This window comes from Lissotriton helveticus, chromosome 8 (genome assembly GCF_964261635.1).
Source record: "Lissotriton helveticus chromosome 8, aLisHel1.1, whole genome shotgun sequence".
In the NCBI taxonomy this organism is placed as follows: domain Eukaryota; kingdom Metazoa; phylum Chordata; class Amphibia; order Caudata; family Salamandridae; genus Lissotriton; species Lissotriton helveticus.
In genome coordinates, this window is record NC_136069.1 from 368,265,191 (window position 1) to 368,278,051 (window position 12,861).

Sequence of the window (12,861 nt, forward strand, 5' to 3'; positions counted from 1 at the left end):
CTTAGCTCCAGCTCTGGCCCTGAGGCCTACCACGTTCTGCTTTTAACCATATACCATCTTATGTTTTAGCAGCTTCACGACATGGATTCAAAAATAATCACATCTAATAAAATCATATAATGTTACACATTTCTGTATTAGTTCCACTTCTACTTAAATCTCTACATTAGCTATACATTCAGAATATAATTGCAGATACTATTAGCACTCATGGCATTTCTCCTCATGATTTGTGCTTACTACAGGTAAGTGTGATGTACTCATACATTTAAATCAGTTTGCGCTCTCTCAGTTCCCCCCTTTGATGACCTCTCGGGGTCATCACTAACATTTAAACTGCAGTTATTGCTGGCATTCTCTGCGCTTCCAGAGCCCTCAGGCTCCTGTACTGATTATCTTGTATGGCAGCCAATCTCCGCAGCTGTTCTCTTTGGGCCCTTTCTGACTTTCTTGCTCTGTACCATTTGAATACTCTCACCAATCCCCACAATATTATCCCACAGATCAATATTATGATGATAGGCTTTAGAATATACCATACAAAGCTTTTGCCTAAGGTGGAAAACCACCCTCCAACTGTACTCATTCCGTGGCCCACCTTTTCCCAGACATTTTCTCTACTCAAGTCTTCGATCTCCTTGTGAATACTAGTTATGTTCTTAATAACTTTCTCAAGGGGCTTCGAATTGTCTGGAATGTAAGTGCAACATTCCTGGACCTTCAAAGCCTTACAGACTCCGCCCTCCTTTGCTAATAGGACATCTAATGCAAGACGGTTTTGAAGAACCATAGCTCTTATCGATTGCATCTCTCCTTCTACCAGCATTAAGGACTGAGCAGTGCTGGCAGACAACCTGTCGACAACTGTTGCCAGTCGTCTAATTTTAACATCATTAAGGATTATTCCCAAAAGAGGGAACATAGCTCCAAAGACATCTCCAACCATTTCGGCATCACCTACATCTCTCCTTCCCCTCGATGATGTCTGACCCTCAATGATCACTAAGTCTTGTGCATGATATATTTTGGGGAAGACAATTGCCAAGTAACATGATCCATACCAGTTGTCAGGTAGTCTCACGTAAGCATTTCTTCCACATACAAAATACACATTTGGAATCACTTGCATTCCCTTCAGGAAATCCTTAGTGTAGTACTCTAAATTAAAAGCATGTTCACAGTCAACTTCACCCACGTATACATTTTCATAATACGTTTTGGCTCTGTGAAGACATAACTTTCCTCTCTGCGCTTTATCTAAAGCTATTGGACCACTACTACCCTTTCTCTGGTGTGACTTCTCTTCCTCGGTCCAATCTGTTTTCCCTTGTCCAGATTTTTTCAAAATCTTTTGTCTTCTATAACGATCATCCACCTGCCCTATGAACTTCTTCTCGACTTCTGACACCTTACATGTCAGGTTATTTCTACGGGCATGTGAAGTATCTAAGGTAATCCAAGGAATGAAGAACTTGGCCAATCTGTCTTCACTCTTCCAGTAGTCCCATTTGTTCATCTGCTTATAATTTGGGACTTCTGGCAACACTGAATCATAATTAGAGAAATAGTATTCAAAACTATCTCTCTCATAAAATATACTAAGCAACAAGCTACATGTAATGCCATATGTCAGAGGGAGGTGATGGTATCTAATACCCTCGTCTACAGATGCCGGCAACTGCATGCAGACATAACAATCCTTAACCTCCATGGCATCCACGTATTCATATAAAAGTTTAGCATAAGCATTTGACCTAAAGTCTCCTTGGGACTCGTCTACGTGTAACCTGCGGGCTTCTGCAGCTAATAACGCTTTCTCTTGAGTGTTTTCCCTTTTCTCACCAGCAACAGTAGGTGTAAGCGTTACTACAGAATTCACATCAGTTACCTTTACCTCTTCTTCATGTCCCTTTACATAAGAAATTGTTACCACTAAAGCTATTAATATTATCACTCCTACTATTAGTGTACCTATTATACATTTAGCTCTGCGGTTCGGGGTGCCGGCCTCCATTTCGTCAGACTATATGGCTCTCTCTTATCTTTAGCAAAAAGTTCTTTTCCTCTCGTTCCTTTACAGTCTCTTTTCAATCCTTTTGTCTTTAGAATCCACACAGCTGGAGGCTGACAGCCTTCTTCGCAAAAGTCCTTTAACAGTTCAAAAAGACAACCCTAGCCCTTCTCCATCCACTCAAAGGAAGTTCCCTAAAATTCTCTGCTTCCTGGGCGCTAGGTAATCTTCTTTTTCTGCTTGTTTTATTTACAAAGTCCTTTAACAGTCTACTATCAGATTTGTGGTTGCAGCTTCAATAGCATAGTTCAGTATTTCCAAACGAAGATTGTGCTCTTCATGTGCTGTTATCGTTGTACCAAAGTCGGGGAATTGCAATTCTGTAAGAAACATGTGTTTTAACTTGCTGAGGCGGGGAGGTCTGGGGAGCATGAATGTTAGTGACCCTTCTTGTTCGACACCGGGTACCAACAGTCGTATTTCCACGGTGATAATGGGCTCAGAACTGGACACCACCACCGCTCGGATCCTCCCTGTCTCCGGTTTCACAGACATTTGTCGCCAGATATGTCCACTCAGGTGTGGAGTATCTTCTGTTAGGCACACGCACTCTTCTTGACCTTCTTCGGTCGGGTGCTTCAGCGCCCTGAGCACCTTCTTCGGGGTCTGAGTCTTCTGATATCGGAGGAAGGGTTGCTTCTGGAGTTGACCTCAGGCTAGAGCTCCTTCTTTGCGGCCAATTTGCTTCTCCACGTGCCCTTCTACTCCTTCTTCTTCTTGTCTGTTCTCGCTCTCTCTCAGACCTGTCAGGGTCTGACTCGTACTCCCAGCTACTTTCTCCTTCTGTAGCGTCGTCTGTTTCGCTGTTGTACTGACCGTCCTCAGCTTGGTCAGACTCGTTCCCTGCTTCCGCTGGCACCTCTACAGCTTGGCTAGCCCCCTCTATGGCTTCTCGGTCCTCTGCTGGACGTCTATCCGAGAGAGGAGCTGTTTCCAGAGGTGCTGGAACCCTTCGCGTATGTGACGCGTGGATCCAATTGGGCAGGCCTCCCACCTTTACAGCTGTGTTTGTGATCAGGATGACCTGGAAGGGTCCACGCCAACGAATATCCAAGCAGCTTCTTCTCACATGTTTCTTCACCAGGACCCAGTCCCCAGGATACAGGTCATGGCAAGGGCCCTGGCACGCTGGAACCTCGGCAGCCTGCACCTGAAGGGACACAGAACGCATGGCGTCAGACAGCCCCTTACAATAGTCCAGGATCATATCATCTGTGATATTTAACAGTGCAGTAGCTGGAATAGATGGCAGCCTCATTGCTCTCCCCATTAACACCTCATGTGGTGACAACCCTGTTCTTCTGTCCGGGGTACTACGAAGGCTCATGAGGACCAATGGCAGGGCATCAGGCCAACTCAGAGTCGTTGAGGAACAAACTTTAGCTATTCTGGACTTGATCGTGCCATTGATCTGCTCCACAATTCCTGAGGCTTCTGGTCGGTAACTGCAATGTAACTTTTGGTCGATATTTAACGCTACACAGACCATCTTCACAAGCTCGCTGTTAAAATGTGTTCCCCTATCTGATTCCAAAAAGGCCGGCACCCCGAAGCGAGGAATGAGTTCTCTAAGCAGTAACTTGGCCACTGTGAGGGTGTCGCACCTACGTGTAGGGTATGCCTCAACCCATCTGGAGAACACACAAACAACCACCAGGACATATCGGAGGCGGTTGCACCTTGGCATTTCAATGAAATCTATCTGCATTCGATTGAATGGACCTCCAGACCTTCCTATGTGACTTAGTGCAACTGGTGTTCTTTTCCCTACGTTCAGCTGCTGGCAGGTCACACAACGCTGGCACACTGCTTCTGCTGCTATTCTAAACTTAGGATTGTACCAAGTCTGTCTAAACACTCTCAGCATAGCATCTCTCCCTAAGTGTACGGGACCATGTATGAGCCTAGCCATTGGACTCACCATCTCATTGGGCAACACTGCTCTGCCGTCTGCTGAGACCCAAAAATGGGTCTCACCCATTACACATCCTGCCTTTTCCCATGTTTCTTTTTCAGAATCAGGAGCATTTTCTTGCATGGTTGACAGTTCATCCCAAGTATCAACAGTTTCCAGTATCATGGCTAATTCAGTTCTTACATTTATTCCACCCACATCCACCTCTGTGAAAGAGTACCCTTGTTCCGCGCAATACCGCGCAACTTCATCAGCATATCTATTGCCTTTCGAAACAAAGTCCTCATTTCTGGTATGTGCGGTGCACTTTACAACTGCGATACTTGCTGGGCATTGCAATGCCTCTAACAACAGGCGCACAAACTCTCCATTGCGAATGGGAGAGCCTGAAGAGGTCATGAACCCTCTTTGAGACCATAACTGCCCGTAATCATGAACTACCCCATAGCCATATTGGCTGTCGGTGTATATGGTGACTCGAATTTGATTGCCTGCTAAGCAAGCACGTGTCAGGGCAATAATCTCGGCTACCTGAGCGGAGTGTACTCCTTCCAGGCACCCAGCTTCCACAACTCCTTCAATTGTACAAACAGCATAAGCTGCTCTCAACTGCCCAACTTCGTCTCGTACACATGAGCCATCGACAAAGAAAACTTCGTCTGGGTCGGTCAGTGGCTCATCTACGATGTCGGGTCTGGGTTTGGTGCATAGTTCAGTCACATCGAGACAGTCATGGTCTGTACATTCATCGTCATCATCGATATCATTTGGAAGTGGCATCAAGGTAGCAGGGTTCAAAACAGAGCATCTCTTGAGGGTCACATTCTCTGCAGCAAGAATAACTTGCTCATAGCGCGTGAGCCTGCTATTGGTCAGATGCTGTGTTTTGGTCCTGGTCATCAACAGTTCAACAGAATGTGGCACGCACACCTCTAACGGGTGCCCCATGACAATATTTTCACATCTCTCAATGCTGACACCCGTTGCAGCAACGGATTTGAGACATCCGGGCAACGCTGCGGCTACTGGGTCTAAAGTAGCCGAGAAATAAGCAACTGGTCTACGGGCATTCCCATGGATTTGGACCAACACAGACAACGCACAACCTTCTCTCTCACAACAGTAAAGAAAAAATTGTTTATTGTAATCAGGCATTCCCAATGCCGGAGCACGACACAGGTCCTCTCGCAGCTGTAGGAACGCCATCAAACAGTCTTTGTCCCATGGTACCGGATCACTCACCTCCTTGTGCGTCAGTTTTTGCAAGGGCTTTGCTTTCAGTGAAAAGTTCACGATCCACTGTCGGCAATAACCCACCATCCCTAGGAACATCCTGACCTCTCTCTGTGTCTTAGGCGCATTCATTTTCATGATCGCCTCTATCCTGTCTGGTGACACTTTTCGTTTGCCTTTCTCAATTCTGTGTCCTAAGTACTGCACTTCTGTCAGGCAGTACTGCAATTTTCCCGGGGACACCTTATGCCCATTGGCAGCTAGGTGATTTAACAAAGCAATGGAGTCTTCCCTGCAAGCTTCTTCTGTTTCTGACGCCACAAGGAGGTCGTCTATGTACTGGACCAGAACTGACTTCTGGGGCAGCACTAGACTTTCAAGATTTTTCTTCAAAAGCTGGTTAAAGATCGATGGACTCTCTGTATACCCTTGAGGGATACGACACCATGTTAGGACGCGATTTTCCAGCTTAAATGCGAAAAGAAAATGGCTATCTTCGTCCAAAGGGATCGAAAAGAAAGCCTGACAAAGATCGATCACTGTGAACCACTCTGCTTGGAATGGAATCTGAAACAGTATCACTGATGGATTCGGTACCACTGGACAACACGAAACGACTATGTTATTAATCTTTCGAAGGTCCTGTACTATCCGAAATTTCCCATTTGGTTTCTGCAGACCCATAATCGGGGAGTTGCATGGACTACCCACGATTTCTTTCAGTATTCCCTGTTTAATCATGGACTCGATCACGGGTTTTATGCCTGCAATCGTTTCTGGAGTCAATTTATATTGGGGTGTTCTTGGGAACTCAGCATGCGGTTTCACTACAATTTTCACTGGGTCCACCCCTTTGACCAATCCAATCTCTTCCCCAGTGAAATCCCATACTTCTGATGCCACTGTCTCTCTCAAGTCCCAGGGGAGCTCATCTACTGTCAAAGTAGGGTACAGCTCCACGCATATTCTTGAGTTTGCAACTTTGAAATCTGCGTCATCATCATTGGTCAATACCTCCACTCCCTGGGGGGTACAATATATAGTACAATTCAATTTACACAACAGGTCTCTTCCTAGCAGACACACAGGGCTTGAATCGCAAACCACAAACTGGTGCTCATCGCTGTACTTCCCTATTTTCACCTGTACCGGTTCTGTCAATTGGCTGGTTATTCTCCTGTTTGCGACCCCTACCACTTGTATGGTCTCTCCAGACATGGGCAGGTCTGGAACTGCAGCTGATCTGATCGTGGATCTAGTGGCTCCTGTGTCCACCAGAAATGTCGTAGGGCACCCTGCTACTTCTGCTTCCACATAGGGTCCCCTCTGATCTACCTCCAAGGCTGCCCCGAGGGTGCAGTCTTCTCTTTCCACTCTCTGTCCGGTTAATGGGTCCACATAATAGCACTCTTCCCCTTCCACAAACAGGGGCATTTGTCTATAGGTCTTACCCATACTCCCTACTCGAGGAGGTTGCGGGAACTGGGTTCGGGGAGGAGCCCCCCCCCCTTTGAGCACCTTTCCTTGGTATGGCGTTACCCCTCTTGTAGGCGCGCTCTGAACCTCTTCCTCCTCTATCTCTTGCTCTCCTATCTCTACATTGTAAGGGCACTCGCGTTTCCAATGCCCCAGCTCGTTACACTGGTGGCACCTAGTGGTTTTCTTCAAGGTAGCTATGTCTATTCTGGGTCTAAAGGTGGAACTCTCCTCATTACCCTTGTTCTGACTGTACTGCTTCTTTCCTCCTGTACCTGTCCCTTGCTGCTGTTGCTGTTGTCCCCCCTTCCCTGCTGCCTGCATCTGTACCACCATCAACTTTTCTTTTAGTTTCTTAGCCTTGGAATCTATCTCATCACAGCAGTACCTGGCATATCTCAGTATTTCATCTAGGGGTTTAGTTTGCCAACAAATCGAGTGTTGCTGAATCATTAAACTAATATCCGGTCTCAGTCCCAGGACGAACTTGGACACGAATTGCCCTATGTCTTTTGGATCCATTACATCCAAGCCGCTATACTGTTTAAACGCCTTCAGCAATCTCTCGTAATATTCGTGAACTGTCTCTTTGGGTTCCTGTCTCGTTCGGTCTATTCTGACCCAATCTATGTCTTGCATTGGCACCTTCTCTTTCAGCCAAGTCATCACTCTCTCGAATTTTGCCATCACAATCTCGGACGGCCCATTAGTCTTGGCATCTCTCTCTGGCTCCGTTGTGGGCCACTCAGCGCTAACCTTGCATGCTGTCCACAGATCTCCTGGTACTACAATGTCAAACAGCGTGTTCAGATCTATCCAAAGGACCTTTGAGATTTTTACAAATCTCTCCACTTGCTTGTACCACTCCACTGGGTTCTCTCGTAACTTGGGGAAAGAGGTGGTAAAAGCAGCTAAATCTCCCCTACTCCAAGGGACATGTACATAGTTCCCATTTGCAACTTCACGCAAAGGGTAAGCTTCTATTCCCTGCTGTCCTGGTGTCATACCAATCATGCTTCTCCTGCCGGTCCCTTTCTTGGACCACCTCTCTTCCCATTTATCTAGTGCCCTCCATGTCCTTATTCCAGCGATCAGTTCCCTTATGTGCGTTTTCAGCCCAATCGTTCTCCTCTCATCTAGGTCTCGATCTGAGTAATGTAGCCTGTGGTTACCCTGTAATGCTTTGGTTCTTGACAGATCCACCATATATTTGCCTGCTAGTTCGACTAACTTCTCATGGACTGCTCTCGCCTTTCGAGTGATGTCCTTTGCCATATACAGTATTTCATCCTGTTCATACATTTCCATTCTTTCTAAAGGCAGGGTACCATCTACCATGTCATCCAGGTCTGACCTTAAACTGGAGACATCGAGTCTCTTGGCTTTTATCTCAGCTCGCAATATGTCTTTCGACGGGGGCTCACTGGTCTCCCTACCATCCCAACTTCGAGCTCTTCGTTTGGGCTCGGGAGAGTTAATGGGTGGTCTCCCTTGCTCCCATCTCTCCAGGTCCCATGCTCGGCCATCTGATCTTGGAAGGTGATGGAACACGGGCCTGTTACCCCTACTCTTACTCTGCCCACTCTCATCTTCTTCTCTCCTCTCACCGCACATCTCTCTGTTATTTTCCCTCTGCTCGCTACACTCCCTTTGCCTCGTATCGCTCAGTATCCGATACGATCCTTCCTGGTTCCCCATATTCCCTGGGCTGCGCTCATTTCCATCATCACAGGGTCTATGGTGCGACCTCTCACAACTCCCATTCAGTTCTCTGGTGCCGGGCACACAGTGTGGACATTTAAAGCTGTTTCTGTACTCTTGTGCTCTCCTCTCCCCTTCACTGAGTATTGGGCGCGCCACCCCTTCACTCCCGGGGCCCCCGTTTTCCAGGTCTGTTCTACCTCCATTCCGGGCCCAATGGGTGACTCCCCTACTCCCTCTACAGTCCCACTCCGGGCTACTCTCCCCAGCCCCGCAGTGAGTCCGAGCTCGGCTGTCCTGACTTTCCCTTTCAGCTTCCGCAGCATTGATGCTCTTTTGAGCCTTCACTGCCTCATCCCACTGCTTCATGTACTCATTTAGCTCTTGAAAGGATTTTCGTCCAGATCCCCTCAGATCCATTGGCCATCTAGGGCCCCCAGGATCTCCTCCTGGGTCCCCTGCTGTGTGCATCGGTGTGCTCCACTCTCTGGGTATCGGCATCTGACTTGGGGAATTAGTGGTATCGTTCCTCCTTGCCTCCTCTGCTCTTTCTCTGTCTTTCCGTTTCCGTTCTTCCCCTCTTGCTCTCTCTTGGTCATATATCGATATTATAGGACCTATGGTAACAGGTACCTGTAGTGCATCTGGTAATGGGTAGGATGTGGCGCTTTCCGTTTCCGGCGCTCTTTGTACCACAAACCTACCGACTACCTGTTGCACATGACTAGGCTGGGACAGCTCTTTCTTTGGCTCAGGATCCCACTCTGAACTGGGAAGCGGTCTATGCTCTCCTGCATTGCCCCCCTTTTCTCCTTCACTCTTCTCGACCTCTCCCCCTGCTCTATTATACGGGGGTGGCCTGTCTGTCAATAATCTGTTTATCAAGCTATCCTCTGTTTCGCTCTCTTCATCTTCTTCCAGGGGACTTTTATTTACTGGCGCCTCTAACACTGGGTACAGTTTATTTACTTCCAAGTTATGCACTCTCCATCTTTTAGCATCCGCATCCCACCTGGCATCCTGTACTGCCCTTACCGATCGTTTCACCCTTTCTTGTCGTCTGTTCATATTCTTTTCATGCGCTGCCCTAAGCCATGCATCAAGAGCTTCAAACTGGGTTGGTCTAGGCAAGGGTCTCATTGAGGTCATGACTGATTTTAATCGATGTAACACCTCTAATCTGAACGTCCCGTACTTCGGGAACGTCAGTTCCTCATTTCCTTCAGTAATCTTACTCCACTCTGATATCCAAAGGATCGTATGCAACCCAACATTTACTGCCATGTAACGAGCTGGCGTACCCTCCGGCGGGGCTTCTTCCCCTTCATACGATCCCCGCTTCTCTCTTTTAAACACCGCTTTCAGCCATTTAAAACACTTCATAATTATGCGCACAAAATCCAGCCTCGCTACTCTGTTTACTTCCTGATGACAATCCACCAATCCTGTCGCGGTTTTGCTAGCTTGGCCTATCGCAGCGCGGTCTTTCTCCTGTCGGCCAATCACGTCGCGACCCTGTCTGACGTGTTCGCTAGCTGGCCTATCACAGCGCGGTCTTTCTCCGGTCAGCCAATCACTGCGCGACACCACCTGACGTCTCTTTTCTCCGCTTCGCAGCAGCACCCCTCCTTTTTCAACTCGTCTCCCGGTTATGCATGCGTCCCATTCATACACCGAAAAATGACTACTTCCGACCAAGCGGTCACTTCTCTCGACTGTACGTCCACAGTCTATCTGTAATTGTCAACACAACTGACGAGATGTCTATCGTCTCTCTGATAGGTTGCTTACACACACAGTAACTTCCGACCAGCGTCCGTTACTCACGCACTCACTCTTACGTTCCCCCTATCTCGGTCTTTCGGGTGATCAATGGTACCTCATGACCCCCTTCACACTAGTTGACAATTACTCTGGGTGTCCGATACACCCGAACCACTTAAGCTCTCCTTGAACTTAAGATTTCCACCGGTTGCGCGCGCTCACAACCTGTTCCACAGTCACTCTACAGACATTCAACTCCGCCAGACATTACAACATAGATACAATACAAAACACCGCAATCTAACACGCATAACCCTTTATACTCACTCTCGACCGATACTGCTGCTTTTTCTGTCTCACGTCATCCGGATCTTCTCCGGCGGGCTGTTCTTCCGATCATCCGTTTCTAGGGGCCTTGGGGTAAGCTAACCTGGCCTAGGTCACCGTCCTCAAGAAGGCAACCATCCTCTATAGCTACCAACTGAAAGGGCGAGATTTTGATCGATACCTTATATCTATTGATCTAAACCTCGATCTGGTCGACTGAACCTTTGTTGCCTGTCTGTAAGGAAAGAAAGTGCACCTATTTCCAAGTTAGTTCACCCAAGAAAGGACTCTACTCCCAAAGATCACGGACAACTTCTAGTTTTCAAAAGTTTATTGTAAAGATATAATGAGCTGCAAATACAGGCATCTCAGAATGAGATTCACGAGATACACAGGTCCAATTACATACATGTGCTCTCGGAAAGCCCTCAGACGAGCAACAGAAATCACTAACACAAGTTCTAAGAATAATAAAGCTATCAGCATAGACGCATATCTCTCCTTCATTTAGGTTGGAGGAAAACACACAGGTTAGGCGTCCCTACCCTGTTCTAGATGGTATCCCTACTTAACCAAATCCCAACCTAACAAAGGTGTCAGCAGTGAATGACCCCCAAGGGAAGTCACCCACTCTAAGTCTCTTGGTGAAAACCTATAGTTCTCCAGTCATGACCCCTCTCTGCCTACCCATCCGCTCTCTAAAGGGTCCTCAGGTCTCTGCTCTAACTCCACCCAGGGGTGCTGTCCCTAATACAAAACAGTCAACAACATTTGAGACGCCCCTTGCGGAACGCCCCTCACGTGGTGCAACTTCTGGCTTTTTCCATGATGCTTTGTCTTGGGCCTCATGCGTTAGAGTTGACCTTGCTTCTCAGACTCTTCTCCGGCCCGCTGATACCCCTTAAACATTCCAGAACCCTCCTCCATGTCTGGGCCGTCTACTGAACAGACCTCTATTCATTCATTTATAATTGGATCCCCCCTCTTCCTTTGCAGACAGATATCTGTAGCCAAGAACCCAACTCTCATAGACTTCTAAAAAGGCTTGCAACATTTCTCAGCCCAGACATGTACGTGTAAATCAATGCTAAAACATTTCAGGCCTACAATATTTCTCATAACGATTATAGCATTCAACTTCTTCATTTAATTAAAGCATGTTAATACTCTTATTCTATTATTCAGTAAACATTTTATAAATCATGGCCCATTTAATGCAATGACCAAACCATTAATATAATCTGCGTCGTGAAAAGAACCACCTTTCCTCTTAGCTCCAGCTCTGGCCCTGAGGCCTACCACGTTCTGCTTTTAACCATATACCATCTTATGTTTTAGCAGCTTCACGACATGGATTCAAAAATAATCACATCTAATAAAATCATATAATGTTACACATTTCTGTATTAGTTCCACTTCTACTTAAATCTCTACATTAGCTATACATTCAGAATATAATTGCAGATACTATTAGCACTCATGGCATTTCTCCTCATGATTTGTGCTTACTACAGGTAAGTGTGATGTACTCATACATTTAAATCAGTTTGCGCTCTCTCACAGGTACGCATTGTGTCTTGTATGTACCGGAGCAGCCTGTGACCCAGAATTGAAGGACACAAGCCTCTCTAATTAAAAAGACCGGGATATATCAGTGCCCTCCGTACCCAATGCACATGAATACAGAGCAATCCAGAGATGTGGATGTGGAGTGTAATAAATATTTTTTAATTAGGGCTCTTGTATTGCAGGATATAATGCACAATTAGGCTGGTTCTACACCCGGAAGCAACTGGCAGAAGCCCAGACCTGCCTCTACTACTACTGTACTAGCCTCTCATGCCACTTGTTCTTCTGCTGCCCTGCTGTCTTGCCATGTGGCTTGCTCGCTTAAGATGGACTGGAGGTGTGTAAAGTGACTTTTTCTCCCACCATCCAGCAGACTTGGCATGTGACAGGCTCACCACATGAACTTGCTTTGTGCCTGGCTGTATCCCAGACCTACTTGTCTGCCCTGCAAACAGAATTAGCTTGGTCCCCCTTATTCGCCTTCCAACTGACTTTGGCCAAGTCCTTCTTGCTTGTCATACAATCGGTCTCAGTGTCAGTCAAACTGACATGCCATGCATATCTTAACCTGACCACCACTGACCTGGGATGTAACTGGGTCTACCACCTCCACCTTGTGCAACTGACTACCTTATTCATACCAGCATGCTACAAAACTGCCTCTTGCCCGTCCATTCTTCCTGCCATGAGACTGGCTCTACCCCAGCCCCACTGAGCTGGCTGGATCTTACGCAGCCCTGTCTTCTGCCATTCATCTTGTTCTGCCCCCCAACCTTACTGTCCTGCTCTGCCTCAGCCCCTGTGA